Consider the following 19,618-nt stretch of genomic DNA (forward strand, 5'->3'; position numbering starts at 1 on the left):
GGCACCCTCCTCATATGTTCTAGCTTAGAGAGGAAACCAGGTTCAGCAGGAACACCTCTCTGGTCATGGGGCTCCCATGTGGGCCTTACACCCAGCTCACAGTTCTCAGACTGCGGTGATGGCCGAGTACTGTGCTGATTCACCAACTCTACACTATGCATGCAGGGAAGCTTTCATGGAGCCCCAGGTGGGTCAGGTCAGAGGTGCCCACTGGGGTATGTAAGGGCTGGTATGTCACATTTCACATCAAGTCATATCAACATGGCCTTCAAGGCACTTTAGTCAACTTGGAAAGAGACCACCTTGTATGGTCAACCAAGTGCCAAATTAGTGGGACAGCCCTACAGGAAGTCCAAGAGGGGAGACAGTGGTGGTCAGAGGCCAGAGCCAGCTTCACAGACAGTGAGAGACCTGAAGCTGGGCCTGACACCAGAGAAGCAGGGAGGAGGATTTCAGCTGGTGTACGGTCTGAGGCGCACCCGGGTCTGGCTGGAATGTCAGGTTTACACGCGAGAGAGGCTGAGAACAATGCTGAGGAGGTAGTTTGGGTCTAGGGCAAGGTCTCTCAAGCTGCCACTTGGGGCTGGAGAGTTCTCTGTGGTGGGGAGCTGCCCCGGGCACTGTGGCAGGTGGAGCAGCACTCCTGGTCTCTGTCCACTGGATTCCAGAGCACCCCTTCAGCTGAGACAACACAAGTGTCTCCAGGTATGGCCAAATGTCTGCAGGGGCAACAACCGTCTTCAGCTGAGACCACACCGGTCTAGACTAGACTAGACTGTGGAGGATTTGACGGCCAATATACTCCACAGTATGGAGAGTCAAGAAAAAAGACATGTCTGTGTGTCTGTGTACTTTTGACATATGAAGTTTACTGGCCCATCAGTTCTCCATGTTTTGTTCACAGTAAGTGGGGAAATATACTAACAGCTGCAACTAGAGTACTTCTGACCTTGAGGGAGGATACTAAAGCATACATTCAGATACAAATATGTTTCCCTACACTAATTAAGCCTTATTAACCACTTTTCTGTCTACACTCATATGAGGTGTTCTTATATTTTACACAATATGAACTATTTCATTATCTATATGCAAAGGAGATTTAATAGTGAAACTCTCATATACAGATAGTTTATAAAACATTAAACAAGCTGGTTTTAAAATTAGTCTCTGGGGAACTACACTGTTTATACTTCCCCATCAAGAAATAGGCTTCAGAAAACAGTATGATGTTTCCTTAAAAAATTAAACATAGAATTACCTTATTACTTCTGGGATTATCCTCAAAAGATTCAAAGAGCGATTTGTACACCTATCTTCACAGCAGCATTACTCACAATAGTCAAAAGTAGAAAGCAACCTAATCAATGAGTGAGCGGATAAATAAAATGTGGCATATACATGGCAATGGAATATTATTCAGCATTACAAGAAAATCTTGCAATGTGCTCCACCATGGATGAGCCTTGAGGACATCATGCTAAGTGAAATAAGCCAGACATAAAAGGACAAATTCAGTATGGTTCCATTTATATAAGGTACCTAGTGGTCAAAATCATAGAGGCAGAAAGTAGAATGGTGACTGCCAGGAGCTGTGGGGACGAGGGAATGGGGATGCTCTTCAGTGGTATGCAGCTTCAGTTTTGCAAGAGAAAGAGCTCTAGAGATGGGCTGCACAAAAATGTGAACTCATTTAACACTACTGAACAGTACATTTAAAAATGAAGATAGTAAGCTTTATGTTATGTAAATGTTACCACAATTAAAAAATAGGGGTCTCTATACCTGTACTCCTAGTATTTATTCTTTGTAAAGAATGCCTTTTTCATGGGGGGAGTGGTACTTGTTGAGCATCTACTATGTGCTGAGCACTTTATATGTAACTTATTTTAACTTTATAACATCCACCTGAGGTAAACTGGTATGTGGAAACTAATACATGGAAAGTCAATAAACTGTCCCAACCTCACATATTTAGCAGGTCATATTTAGTGACCTGATCACTGAATCTAGGTCTGACTCCAGAGCTCATGTTTCCACCATACTTCCTCAAAATCCCAAACTGAGTCTTTTACTCTCTTCTTCTAAACATAGAGGAAGACTCTACATGGAATCGCTTTAGGACTTGCCTTTGGTGTGTCAAAGATAAAGCAGGAATTCTTCCATGTTTTCTTCCCAAGGCCTAGACCAATGCCCAGTGTGGAGTAGGCGTGCTGAATGAATAACAGGCTTTTCATAAATCTGAACAGAATCCTCCTTGGGCTTTAGTGCTTAAAAGATGGATAACAGTGTGGTGGAGAGGCTTCATGGGGAAGGTGTAGTAAAAGGCCTAACAGAGGATATAAGGGGACCAGTGGTTGGTTAATAGAAAACATTAGTCTGATTTGAACACTGCATTGTGAAGTCATAATTTTTAAATATTATTCAAAAAGGTATTCAAGTGCAAGAAGGAGAAATAAACAAAAATGCAAACTCCATTTTCAACAAACTGAAGATAACCATAATCCAAGGCTCCCGATTAAAAAGCAGAGACATCACTTTGCCCACAAAGGTCTGTTTAGTCAAAGCTATGGTTTTTCCAGTAGTCATGTATGGATGTAAGAGTCAGCTCATAAAGAAGGCTGAGCGCTGAAGAATTGAGCTTTTGAATTGTGGTGCTGGGAAAGACTCTATAGAGTCCCTTGGACAGCAAGATCAAACCAGTCAATTCTAAAGGAAATCAACCCTGAATATTCATTGGAAGGACTGATGTTAAAGCTCCAATACTTTGGCCACCTGATGCGAAGAGCCAACTAAGTGGGTGTAAAAGCTGTCAAAAGCAGGGAGCCCAAGCAAGGGCTCCTTTCCTTTTGAAAAGAAAGGATGCTATAGAGAGAGGGCATGGGAGCTGGAGAGCTCAGGAAGGCCTGCAAAACATGCTTCTTGTAGGTGAAGGACACACCCTCTGTGACCCAATAGTTTCCTGATTTTTGGAAGATAAGCGCTTCCTTGGACCTGAAGTTGGGGCTAAATGAGAAATCATCCAAATGAGCTCTATTTTGCCTCACAGAGCTGGTCTCTGTGGAGCAGAGAGGGCAGTCTTTGCATGGTAGAAAAATCACAGATGTCCACCTCTCTTGGCTGGGTAGAAATAAAAGTAAAGAAACTCGGCTGGAACCTGAAATCATGAGAACAACTGCAGTCAGCCTGGAACAGACTTGGTACTTCCCCTAAACAGCATCCTGCAAATAGCTGGTCCCTGAAAAACCCACCTATTTAAAGATGAGTTATAAAAATGAAATCTGCATGGGATCTGTATAAAGATACAACAAGAAAAAAATTAGGAAAGAAACAAGAAAACCAAAGGGCAGACTAAGACTACATGTCAGAAAAATGCTGTCATAGAGCACATAAAATGCAACAAAATATTTTACAGAATTGAAAAAAGAAAACTATGAAGCAAGAGCTCAAAGCCAAAGTGTAAGAGCTTATATGGGAGAAATGGAGACAAGAAGAGAAGACATAAATGGAAGGAAAAAAAAACACAGAGAAATGAAGAAGAATCTGGAAGGAAGAAAAGGGAGAAGAGACACTGCTAAAAACACAGGAAGGAGCAAAAAGGAGAGAAATTTTTAAAAAGCAAATAAAAGGAACCAGACAAAAATTAGAGTTAACAGCAATAGGGAGAAAATAAGTTACAGAAGACAGCCAAGGAGATAAAACATAATGTAAAAGAGACCTGTAACATGGAACAGAAGAGGGATGTAAAGACTCAGCTCATAACTGCTGCTGCTACTGCTAAGTCGCTTCAGTCATGTCCGACTCTGTGCGACCCCATAGATGGCAGCCCACCAGGCTCCCCCGTCCCTGGGATTCTCCAGGCAAGAACACTGGAGTGGGTTGCCATTTCCTTCTCCAATGCATGAAAGTGAAAGTGAAGTCACTCAGTCGTATCCAACTCTTAGCGACCCCATGGACTGCAGCCTACCAGGCTCCTCCATCCATGGGATTTTCCAGGCAAGGGTACTGGAGTGGGGTGCCATTGCCTTCCCCTTCAGCTCATAAAGATGATGCAAAAATGTAATTCAAGACGTTCCCGAAAATGCACATTGCATTCCAGGGAAAAACTGACCCAGAACAGTCAGTGCTGAGACAGACCTTGAAGGTAAGGTTTCTCAATTTCCACAAGCAGGTGAAATGATCAAATCACTTAAAAGAGGGACACAAGCTTGAAAATTCCCACAGTAAAATTCAATGTTGGCAGAAAAAGGAGCAGTATTTACAAAAATTCCCAAGGAAAGAAAAGGTAACCTCAAGAATTTTACACCTAGGTGACCGTCAATTAAGAGTAACAGAATAGAAATTCCTCTGTTTTGAAGAAAAAACTCTGCCAACCAAGAGGTGACTGGAAAAACCGTGGCAAAAAGACTGGCAGTGAGCACTGATTCCTTACTGGTAGGACTAAGATAAGTGGGGTTAGAGTGACAAGAGAATGTCAATGCTATATGCTTTGACAATGCAGAAAAACGAGAGCTAGTAGAATTAGGAAGATGGGGGGAAAAGAGGGAGGCAGCAGATTAGTAACACTGATTTCTCTACCCCAATGAAGAGCATTTAAAACCAACAACTCATGTAATAAAGATAGTTATTTTGACTTTGACTGTGACTTTTCCCTCAAAGTCCAAGCTTCTACTACAATCAGCTACTACAGACACTACTCTGAGAGCCACCAAACTTTTGGTGTAGAGCCCACAGGATCTTTTCTACCGGTTAGACATCAATGGGGGCTTCCCTGCCGGCTCAGCAGTAAAGAAGCCATCTACCAATGCAGGGAACACGGGTTCAACCTCCAGGTTGGGAAGCTCCCTCTGGAGAAGGAAACGGCAATGCACTCCAGTGTTCTTGCCTGGGAAATCCCATGGACAGAGGAGCCTGGTGGGCCACAGTCCATGGGGGTCACAAAGAGTCTGACACGACTTAGCAACTAAACAACGTCTATGCAATTTCTCTTGTATACACTTCACTCATAATGTATCATCTACAATTTCCAGTTTCTCTAAAGGAGAGGGAGGACTCAGATTTCTGTGAAACAGGAAGTACGGAATTTTTCTAGACTTTAGGAGTCCTCCTGCTCTGGTCTCCTTTAGTTATCCTGCCCAAACCAAGTTCAACTTCATTCCTCTATAAGTATCTTGCCTTTCCAAAGCAAGATAAGTTTTATAGAACAAATCTCTTTTCTCACGTATGGTTTATCTGTATATTATTAATTATGATAAATGACTTACCCACAATACCAATATAACTGGCATCAACAGGTCTGGAGCTATCACAACTGACCTTTGGTAACCACAGTGACTCATGTGGTGTTAACGAGTCAAGGATGAGCCACGGGGGATTAGCGCACGAGATGCCCAGGTTAACCTGACAAGTCGGTGAAGACCTTCTTTCACTGAACCTGCAGCGAACCATGGAAAGTGGGTGAGCTTTCTCTGAGTGGAGACAGAGGAGCCTTGAGAAAGTTGGAGGTTGCCAAGCATGAATGTGGGGAGAAGACAGTGGAGAATCAGCACCAAACTCATGTACCTAAAAAACTATAGGTAACAAATCATAAAGAATGGTTCTGACAAACGACACGAGCTGACTGATAGACTGAACTTAAGGATGCCAGAAGCAATAGGTAAAACCTCAGAGAACACTGAGAGTTAAAGATCGAATCAACAAAGGGAGGTAGAGGAAGAAGAAATCCAAAACCTGATCAGGGAGGGGGCACAAGAACAGAAGAAAGCAGACTTCTTCGAGAGTCCCCTCACAACAGTCAAAAAGCAGGAATGACTAGAAGTCAAGAGGTGTATAGCTCTGAAAAGCAATCTAACCTGTTATCAAGACTATTTCCCTCTCCCCTCCCCCCACACGTGGACATCTGTCTCCCATTTTTCTTTTCCAGGAAGCTGTCACATCACCCTCCCTCCAGAGGAGGTACCTGCTTCTATAACTGGTCCCGCTGGGCATCCAGTGTGGCCCCCTCTATTCTTTTCTGTCTGTATAAGCTAACTGTTTGAGGCCTTCCCCGTCTCATTCCCTAGAGGCAAGATGAAGGTCCTGACCTGAATGTAAGTTTGTACCCTGGGCTCTCTCAGAAGTTTTCCTGTGACCCAGTTTACTGATATAGAAAATAAGAAGAATAAATCTGGTGTATGCTGAGCATTCACTAGTGCTTAGGTATAGCTTTGGGACTCCTGGAAGGTGTGATTCTTCTGTTCTGAAGGACCTGAATCAGAGGTTCTGTGCCAACAAAGGCTTGGTAAGCAGTTGCACTGTGAAAATGCACAGAAAGGGGAAAACAGCCCTGGGAGGTATTAAAGGAGAGTTAAATGACTGTCTAACCTGCTGGGACTTCCTGATGGAAAGAAAGCACTTCTCTAATTGGAACAAGGGCTTATGGTGCTGCCGACTCTGCTGAGAACTGCTAATCCTAACCCTCACTACCTTCCACTATTCTTCATGCTGATCTTCTTAAGCAGTTCTATAAAAATCAGAGATTGCAAAAGGAGCCTTCCAAGATTTGAGGTGATGAACACCCAAGACTTTGGTGAAGTAAATTCAAGAAAAACTGAAGACCTCTCCGGGCTGAGGCAATCACCTCTTCTCAGTGATACTGCTGTGTCCAGTATGCATCTCGCCCGAGGCACTCAGCTCAGTGCACTGTCATATTTTTCACTTGTCTGTTCTTCTCCTTGAAGGGAGACCTTCAGTTCAGTTCAGTCGCTCAGTTGTGTCCATTCTTTACAACCCCATGGACTGCAGCACGCCAGGCCTCCCTGTCCATCACGAACTCCCAGAGCTTACTCAAACTCATGTCCATCGATCAGTGATGCCATCCAACCATCTCATCCTCTGTCATCCCCTTCTCCTCCTGCCTTCAATTTTTCCAGCATCAGCGTCTTTTCCGTGAGTCAGTGCTTCACATCAGGGGGCTGAAGTATTGGAGCTTCAGCATCAGTCTTTCCAATGAATATTCTGGGTTGATTTCCTTTAGGACTGACTGGTTTGATCTGCTCGCAGTCCAAGGGACTCTCAAGGGTCTTCTCCAATACCACAGTTCAAAAGCATCAATTCTTTGGTGCTCAGCTTTATTTATGGTCCAACTCTCACAACCATACATGACTACTGAAAAAAACCATAGCTTTGACTAGACGGACCTTTGTTGGCAAAGTAATGTCTCTGCTTTTTAATGTGCTATCTAGCTTGGTCATAGCTTTTCTTTGAAGTGTCTTAATTTCATGGCTGCAGTCACCATATGCAGTGATTCTGGAGCCCAAGAAAATAAAGTCTGTCACTGTTTCTTCTTTCCATTGTTTCTCCATCTATTTGCCATGAAGTGATGGGACCAGACACCATGATCTTAGTTTTCTGAATGCTGAGTTTTAAGCCAGCTTTTTCACTCTCCTCTTTTACTTTCATCAAGAGGTTCTTTACTTCCTCTTCACTTTCTGCCATAAGGGTCACAGATATATCATCTGCATATCTGAGGTTACTGATATTTCTCCCTGCAATCTTGATTCCAGCTTGTGTTTCATCCAGTCTGGTATTTCGCATGATGTACTCTGCATGTAAGTTAAATAAAAAAGGTGACAATATGTAGCCTTGACGTATTCCTTTCCCAATCTGGAACCAATCTGTTGTTCCATGTCCAGTTCTAACTATTGCTTTTTGACCTGCATACAGATTTCTCAGAAGGCAGGTCAGGTGGTCTGGTATTCCCATCTGTAAGAATTTTCCACAGTTTGTTGTGATCCACACAGTCAAAGGCTTTAGTAAAATCAATGAAGCAGAAGTAGATGTTTTTCTGGAACTCTTTTGCTTTTTCTATGATCCAATGGATGTTGGTAAGTTGATCTCTGGTTCCTCTGCCTTTTCTAAATCCAGCTTGAACATCTGGAAGTTCATGGTTCATGTACTGTTGAAGCCTGGCTTGGAGAATTGTGAGCATTACTTTGCTAGTGTGTGAAATGCGAGCAATTGTGAGGTAGTTTGAACATTCTTTGGCATTGTCTTTCTTTGGGACTGGAATAAAAACTGACCTTTTCCAGTCCTGTGGCCAATGCTGAGTCTTCCAAACTTGCTGGCATGTTGAGTGCAGCACTTTCACAGCATCATCTTTCAGGATTTGAAATAGCTCAACTGGAATTTCATCACCTCCACTAGCTTTGTTCATAGTGATACTTCCTAAAGCCCACTTGACTTTGCACTCCAGGATGTCTGGCTCTAGGTCAGTGATCACACCATTGTGGTTATCTGGGTAATTAAGATCTGTTTTGTATAGTTCTGTGTATTCTTGCGACCTCTTCTTAGTATCTTCTGCTTCTGTTAGGTTCATATCATTTCTGTCCTTTATTGTGCCTATCTTTGCATTAAATGTTCCCTTGGTATCTCCAATTTTCTTGAAAAGATCTCTAGTCTTTCCCATTCTATTGCTTTCCTCTATTTCTTTGCACTGATCACTGAGGAAAGTTTTCTTGTCTCTCCTGCTATTCTTTGGAACTCTGCATTCAGATAGATATAGCTTTCCTTTTCTCCTTTGCCTTTCACTTCTCTTCTTTTCTCAACTATCTGTAAGGCCTCCTCAGACAACCATTTTGCCTTTTTGCTTTTCTTCTTGGGGATGGTTTTGATCACCGCTTTCTGTACAATGTTACGAACCTCTGTCCATAGTTCTTCAGGCACTGTCTATCAGATATAATCCCTTGAATCTATTTGTCACTTCCACTGTATAATCATAAGGGATTTGATTTAGATCATACCTGAATGGTCTAGAGGTTTTCCCTACTTCCTTCAATTTAAGTCTGAATTTTGCAATAAGGAGTTCATGATCTTGAGGGCAGAGTCTATGTCACATTCATCTCTGGGTCTGCACTGCCAAGCGCTGTGGTGGTTACAGCGGTACTTCACAAATCTGGCTGAATGGATGAAAGGGGCTTATATGGTTCACAAGTCCTGATTTTGAGGAGACACAGGCCTTCTGAGTTGGCCTGGCTTCCCACTCTGGCACTGAAAAGTACCCTCTACTGCCTGGACATAGAGGAGTTAACCTCTACAAGTAAAAGCGGGTTAAAATGAGCTTGCTTGTTTCATGTCAGGATTGATGCAATCTAAGGGGGAAAATAAAAGTGTCATTTCAAGGACAGATGTGCTCCTTGGGGACACAGCTCTGGAACTGCAGGGAATGGAGGCAAGTTACTTTCAACAACCCTATCCAAGAACAGAGGATTCTAGGATCTTCAAAAGTTCATCCTTGGTTATGTTTCTCACTGAAGTAAAAAACGTCCTGAATCCAATTCCAGGTGAACAGAAGCCACCACTGTCTATGGCCATTAGCATAACTGATGCCATCTTGAGCCCACACAGATCCTCCTGTCCTTCTGCTGACCCTTCCCAAGACTGTACTGTGTGGTAATTCCTTCTCTGTTGTTGGGAATTGTACGTAATAGATAGTGTTTAATAATCATTAGAACCAGGTGGCCTCTATGTTCTGTTAGTCCCCAAACAATGATGAAGACCTTTGCTCACTTATGCTTAACACCCATGAGACTAGTAACCCATTCATAAGTCATGATTTAGGAACGCATGACTGTTTCCAAGCATACACCTTCTCCTGCACTAGGTAAGCTATGAAACTGTCTCAGTGGCCCCTCAGCTGTGTGGACTGCAGCTACAAAAGCTTCTGGAGCACTGTCTGCCTAACCCCACCCTGTGAGTAAGTTACCCTATAATAATAAACTGATCCACTGATTATATAGAGCCACCTGCCTTGTCTCTCAGTCTCAAGATACCTTCTCAGTTGAGTGGGCACTTCTCCTTCCCTTGGTCCTCCAGGAATCACTAAAAGCAAAGTGATCTGGAGCCTGGTAACAAACATTACTCTTTTTCCTCCAGTAAAAATACTGTCTCCAGGGATTGTGGGCCATATTCCAAACGTTTAAGTATTAAACTTAATAATGTATTTTTCTACAGATATAATAAACAAGGCTCTCATGCCAGTAGGACAAATGCTGACTCAGGACGTGGTACCACAGAGCAGCCGTGCAGTGACAACGAAGCACCATGAGTAACACTGTTCCTACAGTAAAATGCAGTTCTATATGGGGACGGCAGGAACCCTTCTGGAGGAACTCCACAGGCAGAGGCGGGAGGTAAGATCTTCCAGGACACTACTGGGACGTTAACACATACCACGCTGCAAGTTCACTTATATCCACAGAAACCTCTCAACTAGATCAATCCTCTTCAAGTATTTCACACTGGAGGACAGAAGCCTGCCATGCACAAAAGACAAGTGCTCACATCCCCACTGGCTAGCCATACTCTCCTATCTTTTTTAAAACAACGATCACCACAGAGAAGACAGTAAGACACTAATCAAACAAGAAAGCATGGTCACAGAGTCTGCTGCACTGGAACAGTAGGATGCCAATACTGCAACACTCAAGTTCTGAAAGAGAATTGTTAATCACTAATAAAACATTTAGTCTACTATATAAAAGCTAAGTGCTGATAATTTTTTCTACCCCAAGTCACAAAGCCTGTTTGGTTTCATCAATTCCTAGGAAACGCCTCCAGAGAGTAAGGAAGGAAGAGATTCTAGGTAAGATGGGGTATGCATGCATCATCTCCTTGTCTGTGTTAGCGGGTGTGGTGGCTCTTAACAGGTCAATGGGTAGGAGGACCCTCACTGACAGGGGAAGGGAAAATCGTCTGAATCATTTTGCCCAGAGCCAGTCTCTAGTTCCCGTATTATCCATTTTAAAAAGAAATGAAAAAGGGGAAGAGGGCATAAAAACACCTTCCAGAAACGTGGCATCCTCTGCTAAAGAAAACAGGTAAACAAAGCAATCTGTTTAATAAAGTTCTGTTTTTCTCTTTTCCTTGCTATTAGTGTCTCCTGAACTCCTTATGAACTTCCTTGGTCTTTGGACTTTTTCCACAGTTTTCTTCAGATGACTTGTCATGAAATTCCATAAGACTCAATACTTAGCCCCTGACTTCCTGCCTTTCATTCTCTTTTACTCACATGATCACACATATTTTCAATGAAAAAAAAATGAGAAAATAGTGGAGTCTCATCTTATATAAGGTTCAAGTTCTAAGGAAGTAAGATGGAAACCATACATGGCCAAAAGCCCTTAAAATCACCTAAGATCCAACCCAGACCTTTCTTTTCTTTTTTCCAGTTAAGTGCTAGATGAAGTGGTTGGTTTCTTAAAGGACTACACAGATTGAAAATCTGCACTGTATCTTTAAGCATTAAAATCACTCCAGAGACCCTAAGTTGCTCATGGGAGGCACGTGACAGGCACATGAGGGCAGAGGCAAAGATTCAAACCTTCCATCTCACACTCACTCCAGACACAGACTGAGGGAGGAGAACTGTGGGCGGAATCATTCTGTATTTACGATTTTTATTCTCTTTCTTTTTGCCAAATGGTTTAGAGATGACTTTGTATAAACTAAATATTTGTATGTGAGTCCACTGTATACACACACACACACACACACACACACACACACGAGATAATGTATTAGATTCAAGTAATCACTGGTTTTCACCAAAATAACGTGATCTGTAACAATGTCTATTTTTAAATATGCTTAACATTACAGAATGTTAAGAGCCAGAAGGAAGAAATAAAGATAAGATTTGGACCCTGTCCTCAAAGGGCTTATAGTCAAGTAGGGGAGATAAAGCATGTATAGAATTAACTATAATAAAAGGAAAGACTGTGGTAAGTACTATGACCCAAGTATAAAATGCTATGAAGTCTGGATGAGGGTGGGCCTTTACTGGTAAATGAAAGAGAAGCTATCCAGACAGGGGAATAGAAAGTTACCCAGTAACTCATTAACTATTCTGTGTGCTCTGCTAGTGATTCTTCTTCTTTAAAATAGGATTACTCGCTTTCTGCTTTTCTTCCCTTGGCCAGGCTGTGCAGCATGTGCAATCCTAGTTCCCCGAGCAGGGATGGAGCCCATGGCCCCTGTGGTGGGAACACGGAGTGTGAAACTTGACCACCAGGGAGTCCCTCAGCGCAGGTTTCATGTTTTGTGCCGTTACATCTATATCGCTGACTAGCAAATTATACTCATTGCATATTATTCCTTCCTTTAAAAAAACTTCCCATCATGAGTCAGAGTTCTCTCTAAAGTATTTATAAAAATGTTCTAGCAGGACCTTTTCTTTATTGTCTACTGTTTCATCCTCCGCCATTTCCTGCCTGTTTGTAACACTGGTCCCAAATGCACTAAGTACAACACTGGGTAAAAAAAAATGGTCCAGGCCTGTTCTCCTCAATTTTATCCTCTCTCTGGCTGATTATCTACTAACAAAACATGAACTTAGGGACATCCTGGTCCAGTGGGTAAGACTCCACATGCACAATGCACAGGGCCTGGATTCGATCCCTGGTTAGTTAGGGAACTATATCCCACATGCTCCAACTAAGCTGCAGTGAAACCAAATAAAAATAATAATAATAATCATAAAAAGCAAAACATGAGCTTAATATATTTCTTACCACGTTGAGAATGCTAAATCAGAAGAGGACACTACAGGTAGCATAGCTGTGAGACTACAGGCTCTGAAACCAGAGTCCAGGGTCTGAATTCTGCCTCTGCCACTTACTGAGTCATCTCAGCTCTAAAACTCGGTTTCTTCGACTATAAAATGCGGAGAACTATTATCATTCTCTCTAATCTGAACAAATGGCAGGCAGTCAGGAAAGGGAAGCACAATTTATTTGACCATCAAGAAAAAGTTCCAAATGCCATGCCTGGGTCCACAATCCTGTCTCTGAGGAGATGATCCCCATCCCCACAGTTCCTGTTCCTTCTAAAGCATTGCTCCTGGAACGGCCCTGGACCTTGCCCATCTTCTCTAGCCCTTTATATGCTGAGTCAAAAATTTACAAAGCTATAACATCCCTAAAGGCAAGCTATATAAATAGTCAGTGTTGTTGGAACACGGAGTTCAAGGAGGAAATGGCAGGAGGTGAGGCTCGAGAGGCAGGCTGAAGAAGGTCTTGGAGGTCTTTGCAGCTGATGTTAAAGGGCCTTAGTTCAATCCTTATGGCAGTGGTCCCCAGCTCTTTTCCTACATTCACCAAATTTCACCTGTAGAACACACTTCTCTCTAGCAGCCAGTGTCACTCAGTATTCACAAGGGTTCTGAGGACGGTGGGGGAAGGAATGAGGCACATACCTCTTACCAGGAAGAGTCACTGCTGTGGGGGGAGAGAGCCACTGAATAATTCAAACAGGGGAGGCAGTCAGTCTCAACACACCTGTAACACGTCATTAGGCAGGTGTGTAAAGGATGGATTTAAGGGGGTAATTCTGAAAGCAGAGAGAACAGTAGGAAAACTATAAAAATAAAGACAGAAGTCATCATTTATTAAGCTAAGCAATTACTCACCAACTTCAATCCTCAAAATAACCATGAATGGTGAATATTAATGTATTTAATCAAAGCAAAGAGTTTTTGATTATAAATCATACCATTATTTTATGTATCACTAAAAAAGATAATGTTGAAACGCGAGTGAACTATGAAATGCCACTGCCTGTAAGGCAAACTGGATTTGATATGCTAAAGTATAAATATTACCCAAAAAAGGGGGGTCTAAGAGTCAAGTAAAGATGGTGTCACCCCTGTTTTACAACCAAAAAACCTGAGGTACAAGAAGGTTTCAAGAGGGCTGCCTAAGTCACACAGAATCTGTCAGAGCCAGAACCCACGAAGCCATTTCAGGCAGAATCCCATTCAAGGAACACAGGGCTCCTCCTGAGCCCACCACATGTTACCTCCCAAGGGAGCAAAGGCAAAGTTAAGCTGATGTATGCCCTGAAACCAGTGGGCACACATAGGTCATAATCTTGAAAGTGGAGGTCTAATTAGAAACCAGTTTTTAAAAACAAGCCTTTAGCTGTGTGAATCAGACATTATATCTGAAAAGTGCTTTGAAAATTGAAAACACACCAAATTTGGACAATCAATCAACCGTAATAATCAACCCATAGATTATATTTGAGTGCCCTGTCCTGTTCAGATGACCAACAAAGAATGACATACTGACATTATTCCAAGACTTTAAAACCTACTGGAAAGAATTAGGAATACAAACTTTAAAGCATGAGTAAGAAGAGAAATAGGTTGGAGATCTACAATAGTGGAGTTCAAAGAAGACTTCATCAAATGTAAAACTTGAGCTGGGTTCTGAAATCTCCAAAGCTTGTTGGGGGGAAGATGAGGATGTTTCAGGGTGGCGACAAGGCATGGGCAAAGGCAGAAAGGTGGGAATGAATCACAGTACATATGGAAAACAGGAAGATGTGCCCGATGGGCCTGGGGGGTCCATGCTCTAACGCAGAGGGAGCCCCAGGAGTGAGAGAATCCACAAGCCAGAGATCCTTTGAGACCAGAGGGAAGAATGTAGACCGAAGGGAAAATGGGGAAACTGTTTCTATGAAAGATTAGACTGAGTGAAAACAGTTGGGAGAAAGACTGGCTTAGCTGCTGTAGTTACCCAGAGCTGATCTGTTAGTTATCTGGCAAGGAAAAGGAAAGGGAAAGGAAAGGCAGAGGTGGGCGGAAGCAGACCTGAAGAAAGAACCAGTATCATTTTGTCACCACTTGGAAACAGAAAGCAAAGCAGGCATCCCTGAGATTTCATACTCTGAAGAAAGACGGTATTGATACACTGGCAGAATGGGAAGACAGTGACTCAGTGGGTAAGTGGGTGGAGGGGAGCAGGAAAGGAGGTGAGGGGGGAGGAGAAAGTGAGTGGACTTGTAGGCGTACATGAGGCTGGAAGTGGCGCCAGCTCATAAAGACGGAAGGCACTGAGCACCCACAGAAACACAGGCCTTCAGCCTGGGCCAGAACAAGAGGCGGATCTGTTCCCTGTCTGCATCAAAGCAGACGAGCGCCCAAGGGTCAAGGTATGAGGAGAAAGCCAGCAGGGTGCCAGGGACAGACCTGTGCAGAATGTGCCCATTTCTCTCACTGTGAGTAGGATAAGCAGCAGCAGCTTTAAAAGCCAAGAGGTCGGGCGCAGTCAGCAAGGAACTGTCCACTCCTTTCCTGAGGTTTCTCTAATCAACATGAACATGATTGCTGTAGGGTAAATTCAGATACATGGATCCTGAAAATCTAAAAGGCAGTACTCGCGTAGCGACTGGGCTAAAAAACAGCAAGTGCTTGGCTCCAGGCTATGACAGGGTGACCTCCCTTCAGGGCTGTCTGGAGTTAAACCTCAGGTGGACGGGCCTGGCCTTCCCTCCACCCCTAAGCTACTTAAAATGTCTCGTGGTGCAGACTTGGCTTACTTCAGAAATAGACCAACTTATTCTCTACAGAATGTGGACTTTAATTTTTGAGGTCATACGCAGATAAAGCCACAAAGATTTATCAAGGACCAAGATGCAGTGTATTGTTTTCCCCAATCAGGAGCGATCTTTCAGACTCATAACTGGGTCCTGAGGTGTACTCAGGGCCATGACTGCTGCTGTGCACACTCACTAGCCCTCCCCACTCATCCTCTGGAGTTAATCACAGTTCCTAGGCTAGGGGAAAGGGGTCATCTGCAGACAACCTATCAACTTATCTGGCTTCAAGCTCAGACTTTGTCTCAGAGCAGCAGAGAGCAATCTAAACTCTTTGCTGTCCTAGGCAATAAAGCCTGAACCGAGAGAGGACTGTTCTCTTCAGTGCACTGGGCCTAAAGCCCCAGGGTGATAAACCGGCAATAAATGCACATGGCCCAACATTTTGGAAAAGTGAGTCCCCACACTTACCCAGCTGCCCTCTCCAGAGGCAGGGAGTCATGTCAATCTCTTCTGTAACAATAACCTACGATGACCTACCTGCCCCACTTTCCCCATCCCTCCCTCATCTCCTGCTACTTTCCCCCTTTCTCACTTCCACTCAGGTATACTGGCCCCAAGGTCTCTGGACTGGATCCACTGACCTGGAATTCCCCAGGGAAGAACCTATCTCTGACTTCTCTTACTTTCTGCTGGTTTTTGCTCAAATGCCACTGTATCAGTGATGCCTTCCCTAAGCACCTTGTATAAAACATCAAGCCTTACCAACCCACTCCTTAGCATGCTTATTTTCTCCCCTGAACTTATCACCACCTAACATTTATTGTCTCTCTCTCTCTAGTAGATAAAAGGTTCATGAGAAAACGAAAGTTTGATTAACTATTTCCCTATTAGCAGACGGACAAATGAAGTCAACAATAAATAAGCAGTACGTGTCAAGTATTGTGCTATTATCTGGAAATACAGGGGGGTGAACAAGACAGTCTGGTCCTTACCTTAACAGTATCTTGAAGTGGGGATGGGCAACAAACAAAAGAATAAAATACTTACTATGTACAGGCCTTGTTCTAAGTACCTGCTGTACATTTAATGCTCCATATAAGCTAGCTGCTATCCACCATAAAAGCTAGGTGCTATCACGAGTTCCTGTCTACATATAAGTTCCAAAGGCACAAGCCATACAGTTCTTAAGTGGCAGAGCCAGGAATCAGGTCCCAACACACACAGGGTGTGTGCTCTCAACCAGGCAAGTAAGCAAAAACAATACACGGTGTTAAATGTCACGGCAAAAGCAGTTGAGGGTGCTGGGGAAATGGCAGCGCTAGTGTAAAGAACCCGTCTGCCAATGCAGGAGACGTAAGAGACAAGGGCTTGATCCCCGGGTCGGGAAATTTCCTGGGGGAGAGCATGGCGAACCCACTCCAGTATTTCTGCCTGGAGAATACCATGGAGAGAGGAGCCTTGTGGGCTACGGTTCATAGGGTCACAGAGTCAGACACGATTGAAGCAACTGAGCACACACATGCACACACCTATTTCAGTCTACGGGCAGGAAGGGGAATGCCAAGAAAGGTTTCCCTAAAAACTTTTCCAGAACTGTCAGTCTGGAAATGGAAGGGGCTAGAGATTCTATTTTGGACATAACTGAGTGTGAAGTGAGTTCAGATGGTACTTTAGGAACCACCAGCAGAAAGATAACTGAAATCATGGGACTGTGTGAGATGTCCTAAGAAGTGAATGTCTAAAAGAAAAGAGAGATCATTTAAGAGGTAAGAAGCTCAAAGTGCCAGATCAAACAGCCAGAAAGGTAGAAAAACATCAGGTGAATGGGTACCATGGAAACTACAAACAAAGAATAGTTTAAGAATGAGGAAATATCAAAAGTGCTTAACAAGAAGGGCAATGGGGAGTGTACACTGGACTCAAGAAATTCAAGGGTCAAGGCCCTCCACAATCTGATCATCAACTACTTCTTCAAACTTCTCTCTGACCAACTCCATACTCTTACTCACTGCTCTTCATCTAGGGCAGCATTGTTCCCATCCCAGAGGGCATCTGGAAATGTATCAGGCAGAGGCCCCACTGGCATTCAGCAGAGGGGATCAAGGATATCAGCAATTCAGTGAGAAACTGCACTGCACCAGAACGCCACTAGTGCCCCTGCTGGCAGACCCTCTGACTAGCCGGAGTTGATGCCAAGTTCCCAGTCCCAGTGGTCTTCACCCGCAATGTTCCCATGCCTCCTTATCCCCTGCCATACCTTTAACCTTTGTTCCTACCATTTGGTCTCCTAAAATTCTGGTTTTGGAAACAGAAATCAACAAATTCAGTAAATTTTTACACATCATATCTTATAGTATTTGCAGATATGGAAGCAGTTTATTCTATTAGGGAATTTTAATTTGGTAAGTCACCTGAAATTCATTGGAGAACTATAGAAGAGAAAAATACCAAGTATTTCATTAGAGAAAGTGAAAAGTGGCTACACTAGATGCCTTTTACTAAGAGTCAATGATGTTTCCTTCTTACAAGTGTGTTCCTCTATTTTTCTGATACTAAAAATTTCTGTTTTCACCTATAAAGTGATACTGAAGCAAATGTCAGATTTATTTTTCCCCTAAGAAAATAAATGAAGACAACAACAACAAAAAAACCCTGTAGTAGTCATTAGTATATTCAAAACTATTTCAGGTTCTCCCCCATCTTGGGCACACGGGTAGGAACGCACTTCCCCAGGTCTTTAAGCGTGGCCGTGTGACCTGCCTTTAGCCAGTGAAATGTGAGTGTGATAGATATGCCACTTTAAGAGCCAACACATCAAGTGCCCAGGTGGAAGTGCACGTTGATGAAGATTTCCATCAGCCTGGACCCGAGTGACTACAGTGGCAGAGACACTACAATGGCCACACAGCATGAGTGAGAAGTGAACCTTTCTGCTGTAAGCTATTGAAAATTAAAGTCAGTGGCTCAGCAGCAAAGGATTCACCTGCAATGCAGGAGCCCCAGGAGACATGGGTTCGATTCCTTGGTTGGGAAGATCCCCTGGAGAAGGAAATGGTAACCCACTCCAGTATTCTTGCCCGAAGAATCCCATGGACAGAGGAGCCTGGAAGGCTACAATCCACAGGGTCACAAAGAGTTGAACACAACTGAAGCAACTTAGCACACACAGCTCACGTGACCAAGTCTACCTAGACTGATACAAACATCAAGTCTGAAAAAGGGTTCTCAACTAGGGATCAAGAAATTCTGCTTTTTATCTCAGAGCAGGCCAATCCTCTTGTGTATCCTAAAGGATAACAGCAAGAACAACACAACTAAATCTCTGTTCCAAACTTCTAGGGCACCTACACATTAGCTATCAAAGGGATATACAATTTACCTGCAACACAACCTGGAGAAGGCAATGGCACCCCACTCCAGTACTCTTGCCTGGAAAATCCCATGGACGGAGGAGCCTGGGGGGCTACAGTCCACGGGGTCGCTAAGAGTCGGACACGACTGAGCGACTTCACTTTCACTTTTCACTTTCATGCATTGGAGAAGGAAATGGCAACCCACTCCAGTGTTCTTGCCTGGAGAATCCCAGGGACGGGGGAGCCTGGTGGGCTGCCATCTATGGGGTCGCACAGAGTCGGATACAACTGAAGCGACTTAGCAGCAGCAGCAGCAACACAACCAAGTAACATTATCGGTAATACGCTCTGCTCTAACTACAATCTTATCAAACACTGGTTTTACTGAAAAGGCCGGATACAAACAGATAGCTCTAAAGGTCAAATCTGGCTGTTCTGTGTACACTGTCATCCTAATGCCCTTAACCGGCAATAAGGAACAATTAAACAAACCAAAACGGTTCTCTGCGATTTCAAGTGGGAATCAATGACACTACACGCTGAGGCAGTGCAAAGTTCAAGTAAGTAAAGTGATAGTGTGTACTGTACCCAATGTTAAGTGTAGTTTGGAGCAGTCTATCAATAACCTCAGATATGCAGATGACACCACCCTTATGGCAGAATGTGAAGAGGAACTAAAAAGCCTCTTGATGAAAGTGAAAGAGGAGAGTGAAAAAGTTGGCCTAAAGCTCAACATTCAGAAAACGAAGATCATGGCATCTGGTCCCATCACTTCATGGGAAATAGATGGGGAAACAGTAGAAACAGTGGCTGACTTTGTTTTTTTGGGCTCCAAAATCACTGCAGATGGTGACTGCAGCCATGAAATTAAAAGACGCTTACTCCTTGGAAGGAAAGTTATGACCAAC

General features: G+C 43.4%; 1 protein-coding gene across 1 annotated transcript in view; it reads right to left on the reverse strand.

Annotated features, from left to right (window-relative positions):
• Positions 1-19,618, reverse strand: part of AP3S2 (adaptor-related protein complex 3, sigma 2 subunit) — a 41,136-nt gene that overhangs the window by 3,978 nt on the left and 17,540 nt on the right. The gene's annotated exons all lie outside the window — the stretch shown is intronic.

The sequence above is a fragment of the Bison bison genome, unplaced genomic scaffold (assembly GCF_000754665.1).
Source record: "Bison bison bison isolate TAMUID 2011002044 unplaced genomic scaffold, Bison_UMD1.0 scf7180017864155, whole genome shotgun sequence".
NCBI classification, from domain to species: domain Eukaryota; kingdom Metazoa; phylum Chordata; class Mammalia; order Artiodactyla; family Bovidae; genus Bison; species Bison bison.